This window comes from Daktulosphaira vitifoliae, unplaced genomic scaffold (assembly GCF_025091365.1).
Source record: "Daktulosphaira vitifoliae isolate Bord-2020 unplaced genomic scaffold, ASM2509136v1 Scaffold_2, whole genome shotgun sequence".
NCBI lineage: Eukaryota > Metazoa > Arthropoda > Insecta > Hemiptera > Phylloxeridae > Daktulosphaira > Daktulosphaira vitifoliae.
Window position 1 is genome coordinate 42,205,919 of NW_026099573.1, and position 24,700 is coordinate 42,230,618.

General features: G+C 25.5%; 1 protein-coding gene across 4 annotated transcripts in view; it reads right to left on the bottom strand.

Annotated features, from left to right (window-relative positions):
• The window catches only part of LOC126899361 (carbonic anhydrase-related protein 10), a 124,933-nt gene extending 115,484 nt beyond the window's left edge, over window positions 1–9,449 (bottom strand). Inside the window, exons 1-2 of one of the 4 annotated variants that reach the window (XM_050674236.1) lie at window positions 9,207–9,449; window positions 8,996–9,110 (exon numbers count right to left, since the gene is read on the bottom strand). The gene's annotated coding sequence lies outside the window, so the exon portion shown is untranslated. The other 3 variants (XM_050674234.1, XM_050674233.1, XM_050674235.1) reach the window with 3 other exon arrangements.
• Window positions 9,450–24,700: the final 15,251 nt, after the last annotated feature.

A 24,700-nucleotide genomic window follows, 5' to 3' on the forward strand; every position in this document is an offset into this window, starting at 1 on the left:
TTAGACACAATGTTATAAATGCATATGTGTGTATGTGTGAGTTTATTTATTTATTGTATCATTAAAGTGTAGTGTATATTGAGATACAACCGATAGAGTAGGTAATTGATTTGACGCTATATTATTTAAACCCAACTAAACGCTAAATTGTACATTCTCAAACAACAATCATATTATGTCAATTGCCACCGGAATTTCTAGTAATCTTTTTCTTTTTCTTTGCCTTAATCCCAGCTACTTGAATCGGCCACTCTTATCCTTAGCTTCCACTTGACACGATCTCCCACATCTTCTACGCTCACATAAGCTGTCCTCAAATCGCATTCAATAGCATCCCTCCATCTTTTTTTTGGTCTTTCTCTAACTCTTCTTCCTTCAATATTCATTTCTATAACTATTCTTACAGCTTCCTATTCTTCTCTACTCATAACGTGACTAAACAATCTAAGTCTATTTTCTGTCATCTTATCCACGATTGACGCAAAACCTATACTACCTCTTAAATGCTCGTTCCTTGTCCTATCTTCTCTAGTCACTCCACTCATTCAACTAAGCATTCTCATCTTTGCTACCCTTATTCTCTGCTCTACTTTTTTATCAATCGCCCAACACTATGAACCATACATCATAGCTGGCCTCACAATTCCATACTAAATTTAAAAACTATAATTAGTATTTATTCATATATTATATTTAAAAATCAAAGAACTACTAATCAGTATATAATTTAAAAAATAAGAGTTGATGTTGCTTTTGGAATAATTCACCAATTTTTCTAAATGAAACACTATCTACAGATTTGCATCAAAGCGTTTCTTATGATAGTGATTTTAGTCACTGTCAGATTAAATCTATACTGGGCCTAACTATGCCATGTCACCACTGTGATTCGACCCCACGTGCTACCGTTTTTTTTTATATAAATTACTAATCTCTAATTATTACTTGATTTAAATACCATTTAAGTTCCTCATATTTCATAGAAATTTTTCTTGATATTGTCAATAAAGATATAATAATATAAGTGAGTATAATTTATTTTAATATATCATCTACCAACAAAAATAGTGGCACAAAACAAAATTTTTCATTTTTTTGATTCTTGCATCAATATGGATAAAAACCATTTAATTTTAAGCCAAGAAAGTTTAGTATAGGTGTTTCAATTTTATTTTATCTCTCTTGTAAAATTTAATTTTTCGGGTATTGTTATTTTTGCTAGTAGGTGATGTGGTAAGACCAATTTGTCATACTTAGTATAGCTTTATATCCCAAAATTATTAAATAAATATATTATGTTTGAAAAAAAAATAACCCACCAATATAAATAAATTAGACTAATTTCGTATTAAATTTATTTAATGTTATCATAATAGATTACAAGTTATCATATGATTTTGCTACATTCTACCAAAATTTAAATTTTATTAAAAATCAACATCAAAATTATAAAATTTGTAAATAGATTATTAAAATGAAAATATTAAATTACCATTAAACGATATATTTTTTTATAAAGAAACAATACATCCAGCTTTTTACTGCAAGTATGTACCCAATTCAAAAATCATAAGTTGTTGTATTTGACATAGAATATCAATAACCCTGTCCACATTTAAATTATCATTTTGAATAAACGCATAACTAATAACTAATTCAACATCGTGAGGTTCGATTAACTCTAGGATTGATTGATATACATCTATGAATTGTGGTTTTACGTTAGAAATACTGAGTCCTGATATATTAAAATCATTTCCAGTGTTTTCAAATTCCTTGTATAGATTAAATAAATTTAAAGAGTATTGAATTATATGTTCTAATTTGGACTCAATATTAATTTTATAACTTAATATTTTAAAATAATGACTGAAAACTTCATTTAATATAGTAGAATTTTGATTTCCCAAATTTCGAATAATGCCATTGATTGTAATAAACACGTTATAAATTGCGTCAACAGAAAAAATATCTGATCGACTAAATTTCAATGCTTCTAAACAGTAAACGGACAATGCAAGAAAATATTTGTTTACTCGTGATTCTACAGCGCCTTTTAGACCTTCCCTTATTTTGAAATTTCGAGTAATATCATCAAATATCGCTGCTTCCTGGATTATGTGATCAAACGAAACCAATCCATGTTCTGAGTGAAACACAGGTTCGTTTCTCAGAAACAATAATGCGTTATCAGAAACACCGTGTGTTAATATATAATAAATAAATAATAATTTATTATTTTTATAAATTAAATTTATTAAAGTTAAAGGTTTTTTATACAAAATGTAATTAATTTTGGAAATATTTTTATGTCACATATATTTCACTATTTATAACTTTTAAGGGTCATCCATTTTCATAATTTTATATAACAACTTATATATGTTTTATCAGTTTATATAATAGAAAATTATTTCATTAGAAAAAGTAACTGGTAGTTAACAACTTTTAATTTTGGAAGTTCTTACCATTTTAAATATGGACTGCCGATGAATACTTTTTATCATCGGGTATTAATTAATCTCCTTCTTTCACCAATACATACAATTCTTTCAAATTGCTTTAATTGTAATTTAATAATTGAAATATTGTTTTAAAAATAGATATTATATTATAGGCTTTGTCAGTTAGATAAATTCCAATGCATATATTAAAATATAAAAAGTTTATAACTAACTCAAATTTAGTTATGTCAAAGAATAATATTAAGATTTAAATATTACATTTTTTCTGTGTATATTTATTTAACACTGAATTATTATAAAATACTGAATGTTGTGGAAAATTGTTTGAGGGGTATTTTATTTATCAAAATAATTCTTCACAGAAAATATTTTAATAGTTCTGTACCATTTATATTTAAGGAGCTAAAAACAAAAACAGATTTTAAGGGACTTAACAATTTCGCACATCTGTCATATTTCAGCATATTTCTAATAATAAATATAAATCTGATTTTATTTGCTAACATCATGAGACTAGATTTAGTCGAAAGTTTATATTGCTTATATAATAAGTTGACTAAAGTTATCAATTGATTACCTTAATTAGAGAAAATAAATTAGTTGGTTAATAGTGTAGTTACATAGGAATTTAGGAATTACAAGACAGTGGTTTTAGTTAGTCGAATACAGTTTTATTAGAATTAATTATTTAATTATATAACATGTTTAAAATAAAAGTGTTGTTGGTTTTTGGTATTACAAATTATCTTTAAATAATTAGTTATAGCATAAAATAAACATTTTTAGTGATAATCAAATGTATATTACAAATTTATTGATAAAACAAATATAATAAACTTATCAATTTTAGCTCTTAAATATTTCTATACTGAGCATTCCTCTATATCTACAAATTATTGTTATTAGTATACATTTAAAATACATTATACTTTAATTTTTAGTAGTCTTTTATGACGAATATTCGATTTTATTTTACTATTTTTTCTACCAAAATTTAAATTTTATTAAAAATCAAAATCAAAATTATAAAATTTGTAAATAGATGATTAAAATGAAAAATATTAACATACTGTTAAAAGGTATATTTTTTATAAAGAAACAATACATCCAGCCTATAATTGCACGTATATTTCCAATTCAACATTCATACAATGTTGTATTCTATATAGAATATCAATAACGTATTCCAAATTTAAATTATTATTTTGAATAAACGCATAACAAATATCAAGTTGATTATCGTGGTGTATGATTAACTGTCTCATTGATTGATATACATTTCTGAATTTTGGTTTAACGTTAGAAATACTGAGTCCTGATATATTAAGATCATTTCCAATGTTTTCTAATGCATTGTATAGCTTTAAAAAATCTAAAGAGTAATTAATTATACTATTTAACTTGAACTCAATATTATGTTCAGTTGAACTCAATCTTTTAAAATATTCACTAAAAACTTCTTTTAATATATGTATAATAGGTTTTGGATCGTCCATATTTTCCAAAGGTTGAATAATGCCATTGATTGTATTAAACACGTCATAAGCTTTTTCATCAGAAAATTGATTTAATTTCAATGCTTCTAAACAGTAAACGGACAATGCAAGAAAATATTTGTTTACTCGGCATTGTAAAGCGCTTCTTAGACCTTCACTTTCTTTGACATGCCGAGTATTATCATCAGATATCGATGTTTTCTGGATTATGTATCCAAAAGAAACAATTCCAAATTCCGAGTCAAACGCAGGTTCGTTTCCCAGAAACTTTAATGCGTTTTGAGGAAAACCGTGTGTTTCATTACAATAACTAATTATTATTGCAACTAAAACTGTAGCAAAAAACATTTTTTTATTTTATATAACTAAGAAAAGGTTATATTTAAGTCAGAAAATTAACACTTGAAATTTTCTTAAACTGAACTACCTGAAAAGTATTTGACATTTATATAAACGCAAATTGGGATAGTATTCAAATTTTATTTAGCACAGACATATTTGCATGAAAATAACATAATTTATTTATTCTATTGTAATTTTCAAGTTATGATATTTGTTTAAGAGATTTATGGACAAATTTTTATTACACATAAAAAAATATCAAAAATATTTTATTAGTTCTATACCATTTATATTTAAGGAGCTAAAAACAAAAACAGATTTTAAGGGACTTAACAATTTCGTACATCTGTCATATTTCAGCATATTTCTAATAATAAATATAAAACTGATTTTATTTGCTAACATCATGAGACTAGATTTAGTCAAAAGTTTATATTGCTTATATAATAAGTTGATTAAAGTTATCAATTGTTTACCTTAATTAGAGAAAATAAATTAGTTGGTTAATAGTGTAGTTACATAGGAATTTAGTAATTACAAGACAGTGGTTTTAGTTAGTTGGATACAGTTTTATTAGAATTAATTATTTAATTATATAACATGTTTAAAATAAAAGTGTTGTTGGTTTTTGGTATTACAAATTATCTTTAAATAATTAGTTATAGCATAAAATAAACATTTTTAGTGATAATCAAATGTGTATTACAAATTTATTGATAAAGCATATATAATAAACTTATCAATCTAAGTTCTAAAATATTTCACTACTGAGCATTCCTCTATATCTACAAATTATTGTCATTTGTATAAATTTAAAATAAATTTACACTTTAATTTTTAGTAATCTTTTATGTCGATTTTTCGATTTTATTTTTATAAATAAAATTTAATAAATTCTAATGTAATAAAAGTTTTAATAAATTATAATCCACCTACACATTATTTTTGTCGAACATGCAAGTTCGACAAAATGTCTAAATCGAACAAAAAACCATATAATATATAAAAACAATAGTTTTTATTATCTGTGTAGCTGAAAAGATTCTTAAGTAACAATTTAAATTTTTTCTGGTTTTTTTTTTTATATGATTTCCCTTCATTTCAAATTGATTATATAACAAATAATAAAAAGAAAATATTTTCCTATTTGATTATTATTTATTTAACTATTTATGAAATAAAATAATTTGTCAATTTTTTTTTGTCTCTTGATATATTATCGAATATTATTATGTTGTATATTGTTTAAGTTAAGTTTTTTTGTTATAAAATATTGGATAACATTATAATATTTCTTCATTGATTTTTTCCTAGAATACCTATCTCATTTACATATGACTTTTTATTTGTGTGTCTATATCTAATCTAGATATTTATTTAGCTGTATATTACCTACATTAATATTATTGACACGGCCCGCGTCGCTTCGTTATACACGATGCCCCGCGACTCGTGCCACCTTTATCAGCCGTCGCCCTACTATGAGTATTTGACTGACCAACACCGCGTGCCATACGCCACGGTGCAAAGTCCAGCAAATGCCGCACGGCCGACGACGACCCGCCGCAAATGGTGCGAGAGTCTTCCTCCCGTTGTGAAAGCGACTACGTCGACAGCCGAACCGCACCCGCGCACCGTCGCCTACAACGCTGCTAACCATTTTGCCGTCCAAGGATTACGCCGAACATCGCGTCGTCGACGCCAGCGAAAGTGCCGCGATATTATGCGAAGATTATTATTACTGTGTTTATCTTTTCGGTTTGTTTTATTTTTGTTAAAATAATCTGTTGTCGCTCATTTAATAAACGGCCCACGGGTCTCTACCCTCAAAACCAGTGTCGACCACATTTTTGCGACGTAAGTCGTGTCATTATTTATTTAATTTTAAAATTTGTTTTCATTATAAATTAGTGCTTTAATTGTTCATTTTTCGTGTTGAATAATAATAAATAGATTAAATAGGTACAATAAGTTAAGTAGTGAAAATAATAATAAAATATCATACATATTTGACGAATGAAGCAAATCCAGTGATAACACTTTCATTTTATTTTGCTTATAAAAATTTTCATTAATTCAACTCTACACTATTTACTTTTCAAACATCATGGAGTAGGCAATAATATTCTATGAAAGATATTTTTTCTTATTTTATAGATATAATTTGGTGGTACATAATGTAGGACATAGTTTTATGCGAAAAACGGAAAGTTTATTTATTTTTTAATGTTATATTTTGAAAAGTTTGAATTTTATTTATATTGGTATTTTTGTCATTTAACCAAAGCCGGAGACAAGAAAAAACACAATAAATGATGTGAGAGAAGTGTCATTTCTTCATCGTTTAATCGAAATATCACTATTTGTCAATTAGTTTGGAAACCATTGATAAATACTACTTAAATGTAAAAAATTCACTGTATTTTTAATTTTTTTAAAGAAAAAAAAACTACTTTTTAGTTTTGTGCTAATCTTAATTTGTTTTCAAAAAGTCACTGTAGCAAAATCCTTGTTTATGTATACAGCACTTTTCTGGCTAAAATTATCTAAAAATCCACACTGAAAATCAAAGTGAAGGAAAAATGACTAGAGAGTAACAATGTTAATAGGTAATCATGAAAACTATCGAAAAAAAATTAAAAATATCAAATATTTTTTCTATATAAACAAAAAACATTGCTGTAAATTGGGTTAGAAAATGTTCATACATTTTTTTTTTTTGTCTAATTCATGTATTAGATAGACGAAAATGTATTTTTTCGCAATAATGATGCAAAAAAAAAAATCATTAATAAAATGTCAAGACTTTCATTAATCATGATTGAAATTTAACGTATTTATCCAATATAAATTTTCAATCTAACGGCCATAATCTCAACCTAATTTAACAATATAATAAAACATTGTAAACGGTGGTAAAAATGTAATCATTTTAACTTTTTCTATTCATTATAAATGATATTACATTTTTTTTAAGAACTTCATTCTAAAGAAATTTTTTTTTTTTGATACATAAATAATTGTATATTTAAATAACTTAATGCTAAAGTTATAACTTTACGATGAAAGATTCAAAGAATAAATTCTGCGAATCTTCCAACGTAATTTTTAATTTTTAGACTATTGTTAAAATTAATCATATTTTGTATCATAATGGAAATCTAGTGTAAAATATACCATTGTAATGGTATGAAAAAAAACTATGTCAATATTGTAACGACTGGTTTACATTTGTACATCGTAACTTTTTGATGTTATTTAAATTATTTTAGAATTTAGGTTGAAGAGAAGTAGAGTTTGTGTTCTCGTTGTTACATAATTTATATTTTTCTATTTTATATGATGATAAGACATCTAACATTCCTACAAAATTATTATGATTTTTTTTCTTAACCAAGATATATATATAATACTTACTTATAATGAAAACATGTAATTTGATTGTTCTTCGCTTAATCAAGAATAAAATATTTAGTATCAAAATTAATTTGTTTTTTCCACGAATTACTTTATAAGATGTTTTTCTTTAGAGCTAGTTTTTTTAATCAATAAACTAATTTATATAAAAGTTTGAATAAATAATACATTTAAAGTAAAATATCATTATTTCCGACTTCTATGCCAAAAAAACATCAGTTAAACCACTAATTGGACATATAATTGTTATATGCACACTAAAATTATAAACTTAAAAACTTTTTTACGGAACTTGAACAAATAGGTTAGCATATCTATAGTTATAACCATTGGTTAATTCAAAACAGTAGGTTCAATATTTGATTCTCTTATTTCATTGTGAAGATCTAATAACAATCTATCGAAGCTGTTTCATGTAAAATGTTTATAAATTATCGTCATACTTTAGACATTACTATCTACACTATATATAGACACTTATATAGATAAAATTTAACTTGAAAAATTGCAGCAACATTTATAGTGAATTTTATAAATCAAAATATTAATTATAAAAATGTTTAAATTAAATCTTATTCAATATACGTACAAAGAAATTATCATACTGATAACAGATTTGTTCAATCAAAATGATTTCCAGTTTTACTATAATCTACTCTAAACTCTTATAAAATGACATAATTATTATTATATATGGTGTTCAGTAAGTAAGGAAACGGATTTCTATTGTTTATAACAATTGGCCAGTTTAATATAATGTATATGTATATAATATGAATTAAAATAATAATAAATAAATTAGTAATGATAAATTAATTATTAAAATTTACAAATAAATTTTGAAGTAAAAAATATATTTATATAATATATTTATTTTATCGCAGATTTATTTGAATATTGAAATAATTGATAAGATTGAGTTATTTAAGTTTTACGTTCAAAATAATCACTTTTTTTATTTCTAAGATCTCATGCGAGTTTTATTTGTTTATTTTCATGAATATGATATCGATAGGTTATTCAAATTATTTTAATAATAGTTATAAACTCTATTCTCTCTTATAAAATTGCCGGAAAAAATATAAATTCAAAAATAAATTACAGATCAAAATTATAAGGGCTCTAATAATAAAAATTATATTACGTAGAAATATGTCTAGAATATTATTTATAGATATTTGAATTAAAAAATATTTCAATAACTAAGGTGATCTTATATTCAGTCATTTAACTAGTAAAAATAAATATTATTTTGAAATAGTTGCACAAATTTACCTGTAGCACGAATACTTTATAATAATATTATAGAACTTCGGTAATTGTTTAATGATTATCTGTGTGATAGTTGGATTTTAATTATTTATTGTTCTTTGGTATCGATCTAAATTGCCTATTATAATTTAATTTCTTTTGTTACTTGAAGTTAGTTGGGGAATTTTTTTTTTTTTTATAATACTTAAACAATTCTGATCGTGTTTGTACTCACTAAAATGACGACAGTGAGAGAACAACGGGACGTGAAGCTGCCGGTTGGCCACACCGTAGGCGTGCTACTGAACCGCGTGTCGCCCTCGTGTACTACTCCACCGGGTTGTTATATTTTGAAGACTGTTTGGCGAACGCGTGTCAATGCGCACGGGACGAATGACTACGACCGCGGCCACACCATATCACCGAAACGCGTTTTTCCGGCCACTTCGTACGCCGCCGCCACAACTATCCACGACGGTTAATAATTGCCAACACGGTAACGCGCACACGGTTTTGGGTAGACGATAGTTTTTTAAGACCGCCCCTTTGTGTACTGTCTAATATTGAGATGGCTAGTAAATCCAAATATCTAAAACAAGTATCGTTGTCTGAAAGTTTCGGTGAGATTTGAATGATTTTCTGGTACCTCAATATTTTTTCGACAAGACGAGTGAATTAAATATTTTTACACTGAAATTATTAAAATTATCTTCACTTAATTTATAAAATCAGTTATTTCTTATCGTTTTACGAAAAAATAAAAAAATAATTTGCAGTATACATATATATATTACGTTTATTCTAGGGTAGAGAATTGAGGATAAACTTTGCGACAACAAGAAATATTTTTATATCAGTTTTTTCAACAGGAAAAAAAACAGTCGAATATTACGAGTATAGACTAAATTTACTAATATTTTACCGTATTAATTTTGTAAATAATGGTTCTAAAATCGTACATGATAATATGCAACGAAAATGTTCTTAATAATAATAAAACAATCTGTAAAGAGTTACTGAAAAAAACGCATTAAGTATTTACACATTTAATGGTAATGAAACTCATTTGTGACTGATTTTTGCTTATGCAAAACTAATAGATAATTAAATATATTAGATATTCGTAATTTTTTTTTTTTATATAAATTTGAACATTGTGAAATATTATGAAGGCAGTTCTGAAAATATCCTATTCATTCAATTACATACAATAATAAAAACATATCCAATTACCTAATTCATAGTTAACTTACTACCAAGTAGGCATTTCAATACTTAGCAATACAAGGCTGAGTTTAAACATTTTACGCCTCTCATTCAATATAGTGTTAGAATTTTTCATTTCTTGATAATGCACCAAAAATACGTATTTAGGACAAAAGGTAACACCACCTTTTGAGTGAGTGTTTTTTTTCAAATGTAGTCCTCAGAGAATATAAAAAAAAATACAGTAAAATGGTATAAAATCAAACTGTAAAATTTTTGGTCTGAGATATGACGCGGTTCCGACTAAGCTAAATTGGTTACCCTCATTCAATTGTTTTATGTGATTATAATTGTATCGTATAAATGCGTCATGTATCAGATATTCTAGGATAAGTGTTCTTTGTTTTCGAATACTATTGGTATAATAAAAATATAAAGGAATATTTCTTTATACACAAAATGTATTTAAATTCGCGCACACATTTATTTTTTATTGGTCCTAATACAGTGTTCGGAAACTGAGGCCATTAGCTACAAATTGTCATTATTCTTAGTTTTACTTTATTAATTTTTTAGGTGGCTATCTAAACATCAGGTTATTCAATATATATATATATATATTGGTTGTGTAAGTTTAAGATTTATTTATAGAATATAAATATCTTTTCTTGTACGTTTAAAATTCTCTCAGCTAAGAAACTTAATTCTTATAATTGCGACGACGGAAATATCTATACAGTTCGGCGTATCAGAACTTTAGGTCGAATCTATTCTATAGATTGGATATCTGCGCTTAACGCATAATCCGTTCCCGACTGAACTTATACAATCTGAATTTAATAAGTTATTGATCAATAACTACTGTAATCGGAGGGGATAATTTCAATTGATATTTATCTATGGAAAGAAATACGTTAGAAGTTAAGTTGACACACTTCACTTTCGAGTGGTTTGGGTTTTATAGTATCGTAAAATGAAGTCTTCGGATAAACTCAGCTAGGGCCTAGAGGTACAGCCGCGGTGGAAAAAAAATCATACTTTCTTATCAATTACCTAGAACAATACAACATCTCTACGTTTCTTTGGGACCGAAGTAATGGGGCGCAAGACAGATTTACAGTGGTCACGGGGCACGGTGAGCGAAGACGATTTGACATTGCTAAGACTGCCACAGGGCCAAGGCGAGCGGGCGAAAGAAGACGAATGTGTGCGAACAGACGACGTACGAACACTCGCGCAATAGCAATCGTGTTGATTCTCTGGGGGAATTAAGTACTAAAATTGGGTAAAACTCTTTTCACCCCCTCCGCACGTGTACATATATATATATATATATATAATGTACGTCTATAAAGACAACCGTGATCTAGAGATCTCGAATGTACGGAAATGCGAGTGTACTCAACTGCTGTGTGTAAACGACGGATTGTACACAATAATAATTGTAATCTTGTGGCGAGAGTGTGTAAAGGATTTGTGTCTGCAAAAACTCAATACTTCACTCGAATACACGACACTGAGCTATTCATTGTCTTGACTTTGATAAAAATTTAAATAAAGTATTGTTCAATTTTCAAAATACCTATTATTCTTTATGTATATCTATAACTGGCCATCATCACTCAAGTTGAACACGTCCCATCGTGGGATTTATAGTTGATTAAGTAAATAATTACTGAAATCCAAATTTTTTACTAATAATTACTTTTTTCCTCTATAGCCTTCCAATAATTTTTTTTTTTGTAAATCAACCAAGATTTTAGTATATATTAGTGTCAGATTTACTACTGACACATTATTTATTCTGTTGTACAATAAATTAGAACATAATAAGGCTGCCAATCGCCTTCGTGTTTTTTAAGTACATTGCAGGTTATCAATTCAAAAAAGGCTATTTTTATGTTCTCTGTAACCTGGATTTTCGATTTCAACATACTTATAATTGTTTCAGCTTTTTCTCTGTGTATTGTTGCTATTATGCCATTTTTACAATTTTGAAAGCAAATAAAAAATATTCTGATTTTAGTGCACTAGTATCCTACAGAGTATGCCGTTCTGTTACAATACGCTATCAGAAATATTGTCGTGATTGTATCGAATGTACAATTATTATTTTAAACAATTCATTTTAATGTTGTTAAAATATTTTGCTTCAGTTCATAAGGCCATTTCTATTCTTGAAAATTGGTAAGAATTTAATGGTTTGTGGATTATTTAAGATTAAATTACTGAAATGTGTATTAGACACTAAATAACTTGAGTTTAAATATAGTGGTTCATTGTCTTACTGGAACTTATACTAGTAAATACAAAGGAATAATGGCTTGTCTCTCTATTATTAACTTTTAATTTTCTTCTAATTTACCTTCAAAGCAAACTATAAAGTTGTTATAAAATACCGTAATTTTCGCATTTATGTATATAATAAATTAATTGATTCTAAACTATATTGATTTGTACAGAATACCATTGTAAATTTAATATATTGAAATGTTTATTATATAAATACCTATCTAAAACTAAAATTATAAAAAATATGTTATAAGATTCTAAAATTAAATTTAAACATCTGAATATTTAAACTTATTGAGTATAACTACAATTTTTGTTTTATACTTTTTTAATAACGTACTAGGAATTTTAAATAGAATGGAATATTATTAAAATATACTACTGCTATGACTTTTTTTTCGTCAACACATTTTTTACGTATGCTTACTATTCGTAAGCAGTTGGATTTCTCACCTAAGATATGATATGTAAAAGACAATGCTAATAATATTAATGTAAATTTAAAAATATCAATTCATTGTTCAAAAATATATTTGAAATACAAAGCAACAGAAAATCTATCAAGCCTACGTTTAGTTTACATAAATAAATTATATAGATAAAAATTGAACTAAAATCTACCAAAATCAACTACCATATTACTTTGAGTGGCATCCGATCCCACGTGGGATATAAACATTTCAGTATAACAAGTTTATATTGATTTAATTTATTGTTAGCAAACTTAGGTAAAAATCAAAAATTAAACGTGAAATAATAAATTTAGTATTTATTATTATAAATATAATAACAAATTAAATAATAATATAAATTATATAACGGTATATAGTTTTACAGATAAAACAATGTATACTATTAAACATTTTTCACAATTTAAATAAAAATGATAAAAAAAAGTTTAATTGCAATAGTTATTAATATAATTAAAAATATTTGTAATTATTTTATACAGACACTTTTTGGCTTATACATGAAATAGTCAGGTGTTTTTTTTTTTTTTTGATAATTGTTGAGCTTGCTTATTATTACCACAATATTAAATTATTATCTTAATTTTTAAAAATAGTAATTGTATAATTTGAAAGTAAATTCATATTTATAATCTAGATTTTGATGAGTTAGTGACCATAAAAGAATTATTAAGAAAGTAAGAAATATAGTTTTTACTTTTCGATTGCTTTAAATGGTAATGAATCCACTTTCTTTAAGTCTATTAAATGTAATTTTTAACATTAATTTTCATAATTATATTATTTATAATAAATTTACCTTTTAACATATACCTTATAAAGCTACTTTTTTTGAGAGAAAATGTTAAAACTAGCATAGCTGGTTGCATCAGATTTGAAAATTATTTGATATTGTCGCATGGTGTTTATCTTCGTTTTTATTAGATAGTGTTTGATTTTAGTTAATCTAAACATTTTTTTGAAAATTTACTATCATTTATAATAAGATATTTTCTCTGATGAGTAACATTACTATATTACCTTTAAAACTATTAAGTGTATTGGATTATTCTAAAAAAAAATTAGAATTTTAAGAGTTCAGTTAATAAGTTAAAAAGTGTAATATTATAACATTACGTATAAACACTCATTCTAAGTTACATTAAACTATTAAATGCTGTTTATTTTAAAAGTTTAAACTTAATTTTTTAACCGTTTGTCAAACAGTTGAAAAATAAAAATAAATAAAGAAAAAATTTTAAGAACATTTGGGTTGTTTAGTACGAACTACTATTATGGATTAGACTAAATAAACATTTTGTCAATATAGATTGCTATAAGTAGTATGTTTTTTCAGAATGAAAATTATATTACGAGCCTCGCATTTTAATTAACTAATACGACTTTATCACTATAAAGGACTTAGAGTACATGTTTTTGTTAAAGTTCAAAAGGCACGTTATTTTAAATCTCATCTGTCCAACATAATATAAAAATGTAGCATTCTTCTTCACTTCCTATTGTAGTGATAGTCATGAACACACAGTATATAAAAAAACTCCTTGACTATTTATTCGAGCACCACTCGATATCAACGCCCCACGGTTTAGTGACTCTTCATGTCTACGGTTGAGTGGATCGACAAACCACTGGGTAGTGATTTTTCCCCTTTATCTGACAACTTGTCTTATCTTTATAATAGAAGTTGCCGTAAGTGAAGTAGAGTTATTTTATCGAAAGTACATAAGACAAATTGATAAACCGAGATTAATAATAGGTAACAATGTAGTATGACGACGGCGGCCAGATTTACGATGAATCATTTTGCAAAGCCCTCCTTTTACTAAAAGTTTATCTTTTATACTTGAGTATGAGGCGAAAAATATCAGGTATTGTATTTTTTTAATCGAAAATGTCCTTCTCTACAAATTCTCAATTTTTTTTTTAGTGGCCCATGTAATAAAATATTATATTTACCCGAACTAAGCTCTAATAAAATTTATTAAAATATATTTCAAGTGTTTTATACTTGTTAATATTATTTCATTTCAACCTCAGTCAGTAAAACTTTTTATAGAAACACTAATAAAACGCATATAAAGTTAAAAAATATATTAAGTGCGATGTCAAATTTTATACAAATCAATTAACTATTAATGTTAAAAAATAACTACAGAAAAAATCACTTTTTTGAGGCAATATAGATTATTGTTTTCTAATATAGATCATTTTGTTGTCATTTTCCAAAAGCTGTTGTTACTTTTAGTAATTATTCAGGAGAGCAAAAATAAATTAAAAATTACAATCTGTTATTTAGAAATTGGTATCTTTGAAGTGCAAACAGATAGTCCTTCCCAGTTACATTTTTTTGTAATTTTTTTTAACACATGATAGATGAACGACAACCTTCTATATAGAGTAATCCATTTATTTCAGCTGACTATTCATGGAATGTAACAACCTTTATCCTTTACAGCAGCCAAAACGTCATGTAAATTTGATACACTAGATCCCAATTATATTTTAATTTTTTATTTTGTAAAAAATTATTACATGTATAATATACACGTGGATTAAAAAAAGTCGATCATCGAAATTTTAATGAGAACCATTTTAACTTTATTTTATACAATAAAATAGGAATTTTGGGAAAATTTTAGATTTTTAAAAAAAATTTTACTGTTCGCTCAACGTGTTTTTAATATTTTTACCAAAAATACCTTAAAACAAAACAAAAAATTGCCTCTGTTATTCAATTTTTGGTCAAATATTATGATTAGTATATAAAAATAGTTTGATTTTTACTGTAGAACACAAATTTTTTACTTTCAAAATTTTAAGCCAAAAGTTTAAAGCGTGGATATCATAATTATATATATATAATAGCATAATTATGACTAGTATAAATGATATCTGACAGTGACTAAAATCACTACCATAAGAAACAATTCGATGCAAATATATAAATGGTGTTTAATTTTAAGAAATTGGTGGATTAAACTAAAAGCAAAATTCTAATTTAAAAAGCATTAAGGAATAATTGAAAAAAAATCATTGTCACAGGCACTAATTTTACTGAATCGGTAAATGTTCGTCGCATTAATTTTTCTAATAAAATTAGCAATTTAATCTAATTCAAATGTTAAAATTAATTTTTTCGACTTAAAAGAAAAAAAAATTAAATAAGTATAACTTTATGTTTTATGTCAATTAATATTATATAATGTATATGAAAATCAGTGTACCCATTATAAGATATATCAAAATAAATTAAAATACATAACCCAAAACTTTAACACAAAAATAGCATATTTTTAAATATGATAATCATGTTCACTATATCTTGAATTTTTTTTCTCATAGTACAGTATATTACATAAGCTTTAATTTAAGATTAAATAAAAAAAATTATATCAAATGAAAGAAAAATATCTAAGGTTACAATATAAAAAAAAAAAATTATTTTAAATTATTAATTTTTCAAAAAGTTATGGCAGTTTTAAGTATTAAAATATTTCATGTTAAACGGTGATTTTTGCATAAAAATTACATTTTTCGATAAATTTGATGGCCATTTTCTCATAGAAGAAAAGGTATTGGGACAATTTTTTTTTAAATTTATTGTATTTATCATAAGCTTTAATTTGACATATATTTAAAGCTCGGAGTATTTCTGAAACATTTTCAAAACTTAAATAGAAAAAGTTAAACTTTTGTGCAGACAAAAATTTTTGTTGCAATTTTGAATACCCACAGGGGTATAGGCGGTAAAGGTTCAGATTTTTAAAAAAATTATATAATGTATTTATCTTTAAATTCCATTTTTATAAAAATAACAGGTGTGTCATAATATTATATAAATAATGGTAATTTATGGATTTATTTTTACTTACAAAAGAGGGAATTATTTGAAATCTCAAATAAATCATTTTTTCAAATTAATTTACGTTTCTAGGTATTTTAGACAATTCTATTTTAAATGTTTACTAATAGAATTTTTTCTTAAGAACTACGAAATACAAAAATATTAAGACACTTTGACACGATTTTATTAATTTTGATTAGCTTAGCTGTTATTATGTATTTCAAGGTTCTCTGCAGTATTATACTATAAGATAATTAGCCATAATTTAATATGACCAAACATTTAAATATAAAATACTTATGATTGTTATGAAATTGTATAAAACGAACAATTTATATATTCTTGAAAATATTTTTAAATAACGGTTATGATCAAATATTTTTTAACTATTTTTTTTATCATTCATTTATACTAAATATAACAAAATAACATAAGAATATAATCTTATGTTATGATAAAATTATACATCAGTATAAATTTAATTAAAAGTTATGGTTTACTTGAATTTAATAGTAAAATTTTGAACGTTTTTAGTTTTATTTAAATAATTTTTTACCATATTTCTCGCGGTCATTATAATATTAGAATTTTTTCAATTAAAAAGATTTCAATTAAAAATGAATTATTATGATTTCTTTATTTTTAAATTAGTTATGGCAATTTTTAGAAAAATATAAATAAAAAAAATGACGAAATTTACCGATTAAAAAATATTAAGTTTTTGGGGAACTGTGTTACTGTGTAACTGTGTATACATATGATGATAGTGTGTATACATTACAAACTTGGCATAAATACTATGATAAGAAATTAGATAAGGCAATTATTACTTATCACTCTCATTCAAAAGTATATTGAAAAGATAGCGTTTTCTTCTGTCCTTTTCTCAATACGTATTTCAATGTTTAATGCCGTAAAATAGTACATTAAAATTGAAATTTTCACAAACTTCAAAACGCTACAGAATATTTACTACTGAATATTAATAAAATATTTTTTTACTAAAATTTTTCTTAAATTCTACTCTACAAAATAGCTATCTTAGATTTTTTTTTTACATTTTATTTAAAATTTAAAAATAATTAATATTTTTAATAAAATGTAAAAAAATTAATTATTGAGATATAGCTATAGACCTAACGTCTAACTAATATTTAAAAAAAAAATCAACTAAAAATATTAACTGGATCAAAAGTTATTTAAGTTGTCAGTGAGTGGTGGGCCACCCTGTATATGTATATAAGAACATTAATTAATTTGTGTTAAACTTTTGTGTCTACGTTGGGGCACTACCGACGTACGACAAATGGTTCTCATTAAAATTTCGATGATCGACTTTTTTTATATACATTGTATATATATATATATATATATTTTTTTTTTTTAAATAACTAAAATCAAATTTAAAGAGCCAGAAAAATCATTATCATTATCATTGGTAGTGGTGGGTAAATAATAAAAAAGTACAAAGTAGTATTAAAACTACTGTTAAAAAAATTTGAAAATTAACTGAAATTTACTCTTTATATTTATTTTCCTTGTGGTATACTATATTAAAAATTTAATCTTTAATCTAAGGGTAAGTAATCAAATATGGTAATATAAGTATATAAAAACTATTTTTTTCTTTTTAACTTTCGGTTAAAACCTTCTGGAAAGTCTGACATCTTATTTTATTGTAAAATTGAAGATTTATCAATATTCTAAATAATAAATATATATATATATAATACAAATATTTACTTACTTTATAGTTTTGAAAATGAAAATTACCAAATGACAATTTAGATATTATAAAGACACTTTGATTTAAAGATATTTTTCAATCTTTTGCATTTATTTCAACTTTAGTTACATATTACAAAAAGTAAAATTAATACTATATTCCATCCCTAAGAAATCGCACTATCGTTTCATTACTATCTTTTCACTAAGAAATAGAATTCAACGAGTTTATACAACTCAAAAATCACTATAGAATGCAAATATTAAACATAATTTTTATGTAGCAAGGAGATAGGCAATTAGTTTTTTTTATTGAAGCTACTTGGTTAAAAAAAAAAAAATTCAAGGATTAGAAAAAACCAAATTTACTCAGTAACTTCATTAAAATTAAAAAAATATATGTTTTATACTTAATATTATTTAATCTAAATTTATAAAAATGTGAAATTTGATAAAAAAAAATGACACAGTTTATCTTGAGCTACCTTTCAGCCTTGATGCGAACCTGAAAAGGTATTACTACGTTGTGCTTTTTTTTTATGTCTGTTACTACTTTTTTTCAGCTCTCACCGAACCGATTTCTTTCAAAAATACGCCAAAAGATCACAAATTGTATCTAGTCAAAGACATTACCCTCAAAAATTGAAAAAATTTCCATCGCTATGTAGAATGAAATACCTACATAGCCTATGAATGAACTCGAACCATACACACTGAGACTGTTGTGTTACATTAAAATTTACAAAAAAAAATGTACTTATTATAATATTAAACAGCTCTATGGAATCGTAACCTAAAAAATACAAAACAAGTTTCTTTGAAATAAAAATACAGCACAATATGGCAACTCATATTAGTCTAATTACTAAATTTAAGTCTTGGGCAATGCGTCATAGTACAAATCGGTACATTACTTTTAGTCGTAAACTAGTCTCAAACGTAAGTCACAGACATTTTCGCTGCGACAACAGATTTAATGAAAATAAATACCATACTAGATTTTATAAAGATGACAACATCTCAATTTTTTTTCCGCAATAAAACAAGGCTGGCTGGGTTTTCACAATACTGCCACACAACCTTTATCCTCTGCACATAAAACTGAACCCTAAACTTTGTTTTAATAAAATATTTGTACAATATTATATATTAAATACATTTGTGTAGAGTAAGTTTCAGATATAACTGATAACGTCAATAGTTTTTTATAAAATCATCATTTTGTTAAAAGTTTTAACAATAATTATCGCTTCCATAGTATAATAGACAAATAGTTAAGTGGAGGTTTAGTGTAAACAAAATGTATAAGGAGGTTTTGTTAGGTCTAAAGAAAAGTAAGAGTGGCTAGAGGTACTAAACAGGGACAATAATTTAATAAAAGTATTCAAATACTTTCATTGGTATTGAATAGTATTTTAAAATACATTTAATAAAAAGTATCTGAGTAGTATTTTAAATACAATTATTTAGTATTTAATACTGTTTAATATTCAGTACTATTAATATACTTTTTAGCTTCGATGCGAAGCGGAGAAGGTATTAATTTTACTATGATGTGTTTTTTTTTTTTTTTTTTTTTTTTTTTTTTTTTTTTTTTTTTTATGTCTGTTGCCACTTTTTCTCAGCTCTCACTGGACCGATTTCTTTCAAAAATACATCAAAAGATCACAAATCGTATCTAGTTGAAGACATTACCCTTAAAAATTGAAAAAAATTCCCTCGTTCCCCGCAAATGGGGGAAATATCCAAAAAAATTACAAATTTAAAAATCGCTAATTTTCGAAATTTTTTCACTTTTTTTTCTTAAAACTTCCATAACTTTTTGAAAAATCAACAAATCAACATAATTTTTTTTTATACTAAAACCTTAGATATTTACCTTTCATTTGATATCATTTTTTTGAAAATCTATCACTTAACCTGCTCATTGGGGGGGATTTAAAATGGCAACTTTTTTACAAAAATTAATTTTTTCAACTTAATTTTTGAAAATGTTCCGGAAAGACTGCGTCCTTTAAACATATATCAAATTAAAGCTTATTTTATGTACTACAAAATGAAAAAAAAAAATTTGTCCCGACACTTTTTTTTCTACATTTAAACGGCTGCCGTAGTTAAAAAAACACTATTTTTGTGTTAAAATTTTCGATTTTCGATTTTAAATTTTCAACTTAAAAATGCTATAACTTTTTGAAAAATGTATATATCAGCACAAATTTTTTTTTTCTAAATACATTATAAGTACATCTTTCATTTGACATACTTTTTATTAAAATTGGACAATTTCCCCTTATATAGGGGGCGTTCAAAACTTAAAATATTGTAAAAAACATAGATCTTTTTCAACTGAACTTTTGAAAATGTTCCGGAAATACTGCGTCCTTTAAACATATATCAAATCAAAGGTTATGTTATATACTATCAAATGAAAAAAAAAAATTTGTCCCGACATCTTATCTTCTATGTGCAAATGGCTGTCGAAAATTTAAAAAAAAATGTAATGTTTGCGATAAAAATTACATTTTATCGGGATGTTTTTTGTACTTAAAACTGCCATAACTTTTTCAAAAATGAACAAATAAAAATAATATTTTTTTGTATTGAAACCTTAGATATTTCCCTTTCATTTGATATAATTTTTTTTGAAAATCTAACACTTATTCTGCTCACTGGGAGGATTTAAAATAGTAACTTTTTTACAAAAAATAACTTTTTCAACTTAATTTTTGAAAATGTTCCGGAAATACTGCGTCCTTTAAACATATATAAAATTAAAGCTTATTTTATGTACTACAAAATGAAAAAAAAAAATTTGTCCCGACGATCTATCTTCTATACGCAAATGGCTACCATATTGAAAAATATACTATTTTTGTATGATAATTATGGGTTTTGTATTTTATTTTAATAGAAGTTGATGTTGCTTTTGCAATTATCCATCAATTTTTTAAAATTAAACACTATCTACAGATTTGCATCGAAGCGTTTCTTATGATAGTGATTTTAATCACTGTCAGATTAAATCTATACTGGACCCTACTATGCAATGTCTCCACTATGCCGCAACCTCACTGTGCTACCGTTATTTTTTTTTAATTTGCTAACCTTAACACAGCAAGCAAATTAAACTCAGTTAAAATGAAAATTGAGAATTATTTTATATGTTACATTATAGAATAACGTAATTATTGTGCTTATCTAAATGCTATTACGTATACATTTATTTTTAATACATCAGTTGAATCTACAATAGCCTATTGCAGGTTCAAATGATTTACTCTATTGTCAATAAAACATACTTTACAGGTTTTTACACGTGTACTAATATTTATTTTTTTCACTGATTAGTCTCCAATAATTAATTTTATTTACCTCTAACAAAAAATATCAAAAATAATAAATGAGTTCTCTTAATTTAAGAGTACTCAATATTTGACTCAAATTACCCCCTTGGTAATTATTTAGGTGGAACCTTTTGCTCTTAGTTAAACAAAAAACATTATTATTATTTTTTAATTGTATTCTTAGTATTTGAAATACTTTTGTAAAGTAATTGAGTATTACTCAAATACTTTTGTATGAAAAGTATTCAAATAGTATTTTAAATACATTTTTTTTTAAATATTTGAATATTATTTAAAATACTTTTTAAAAGTATTTTTTACAACTATGCTTATTACGTTATTTACTGTTAACAGTATGCGATTTCTTTTCCATGGATGATAATAACGTTAAACGCGTTTACAAAGAAATAATTATTTGTAATCTTTATTACAAAAATCAGAAACATTATCGTATGTCAACTACGAGTGTCCGTAGTTTGCCAAGTTAAAAGTGATAATAAGTATTAATTTGCGTGATTCTATCATTGTAATCATATTTTATTATAGGATATTCCTTATTGATTTGATAATAAATGCACTTATTCACTTACTTCATCTGTATATCAATAAAGATAAAATTTTAAAAGTTGTCAAAATTTATTTAATCAATAATAATTAAATAAATTTTTCTGGAGATTTTTTTTTAAGACTCATAGTTTTATTGTTAGTTTTGAAAATAAAATTATGTGTCGTAATAAAATATGTAAATTTTAAATTTGTTTTTTTATTATCCTGAAAACCTACACAAACTGAGGTACAGTATAATTATAATATAAACGAAAATTGTCTTCATTTAATGTAACACTTAATTATTTATTAAATGAAAAATTTGCCTAAGATCACTTTATCAAACGATTAATTTAATAAACGATTAATGGCTGTACACGTTTACAGCCAATATTGTCAATATTGGTTTGAATTTGAATTATAAGTGAAATCCTGATTTGCCAAGTAACCAATAATTTGAAGTCAAACTACAAAAATAACGTTTTACGATGTCGATTTTCATCTTAAGCAAATAGTAATTGCAAAAACAAAAACTAGGGTGTGAAATACTTAATCTTTTTTTCCAACGAACTCCAAGATGAAACGTTTTATCATAAATAACGTTTATACTTTAGGCGACTAAAATACTGACGTGAAGAATATATTATTTAACCATGGCATTATGAAGCATGTCAGGTGTACGTAAGAAGCTTATAACTTCTACGCCTTTTATTGGTGTGTATTTTTGTTTCAACAAATTGTTTTAAACCGACAGTAGTATTAATTTATACAAGATTAAAGTTGACCGGCAAATGATAAGTTGGTCTTAGAAGGTCGCGGGGGAGGAAGTAAAAATGGGTAGCAAACTGCCGAAACGTAGTCGGCGGTCGTAGTGATGAAGGTGCCGGTGATAATAAAATGTAATAAATCCCTCTTGGTATTTTTCTTCATCTTACAAATGACCCTAGGTAGAGTTATTCTTTTTTTTTTTTTTTTGTAGACGTTAAGGTAATTCAACAATTTGACCGTTTCCGCAGCACAACAGCAAAAGAAAAAGTTCAAGATGGATTAGTAGTCGGTGAGCGCAAACTAAAGGTGTCCGTATACAGTTTTCTTTTTTTCTCCAACACTTTTGCCATTGCCATACGACCACCATACCGATGGAAAACATCTGTCGAGATACTCAGACATTAATCTGTTTTGTGATGGCCCTAATCTCTCCTTCCAACATTCCCATCGTTTGTATTGACCATAACATTTACGTTCGAGTTATACAATGTTTGCGACCTTCTCTTTTGTTTGTTAATATCTCTTGTAAATGTGTTTTGTTCATCGTATTTTGCGAGTTAAACAATAGCCTGGTTCGAAAAGCAATTAGGCCACCCGACTGAGAGAATCACCTGGTTCAAGTTCTTATTGAAATAAATTAACCATGTCATTTAATCGATTAAAAAAATGTGCGTCTTCTTAAAAGAATTTTTGGAAAATTCAAATACAAAATAACTTAAAAAGTACTTAATAGATTTTTGACTCTTTTTTTCCAGTTAACTAATTTACAAACATAAAAGGTAATTGGTGTCACACATTTTACTGTTAACATTTCATGAAGAACACAATTGTATTTTAGTAATATTTATTTATTAACAATTTTCTCTTCCTGAGAAAAATAAATCATATTATTTAAATTTAATAAATAAGTGTACAATCTTTGATTCATTATCACTAGCTACTATATTTTTGAAGTTTTACTAAATATGTAAAAATAAATATTGATGATTAAAAACAATTATGAAATTTTCACGATATATTTTTTTGTTAGAATTTTAATTCATGTTTCAAAAATATATGATATAGATTATTTTTAATAGTTATTTTAAAACTTTAAAATATCTGTCGTTAAATTGCCTTGTTTCCGTCACCTTATTCTTAAAAGAAGTTTATAATTTGATTATAATGTTTTCATACAATTTTGCTTATGGACGTAACGCGTTTTTAAGTGAACCATACTACAAGTTCCCTGCAGTTTCACATATGCACATTCAACATAGTTTTAGCTTCGATGCAAAGCTGAGAAGGTTTTACTATGATGTGTTTTTTTTGTGTCTGTTACCACTTTTTCTCAGCTCTCACCGAACGGATTTCTTTCAACGATACGTCAAAAGATCACAAATCGTATCTAGTCGAAGACATTACCCTTCAAAATTGAAAAAATTTCCCTCGTTCCCCGTAAATGGGGGAAACCTCCAAANGAATTGAAAAAATTTCTCTCGTTCCCCGTTAATGGGGGAAACCTCCAAAAAAATTACAAATTTAAAAATCGCTA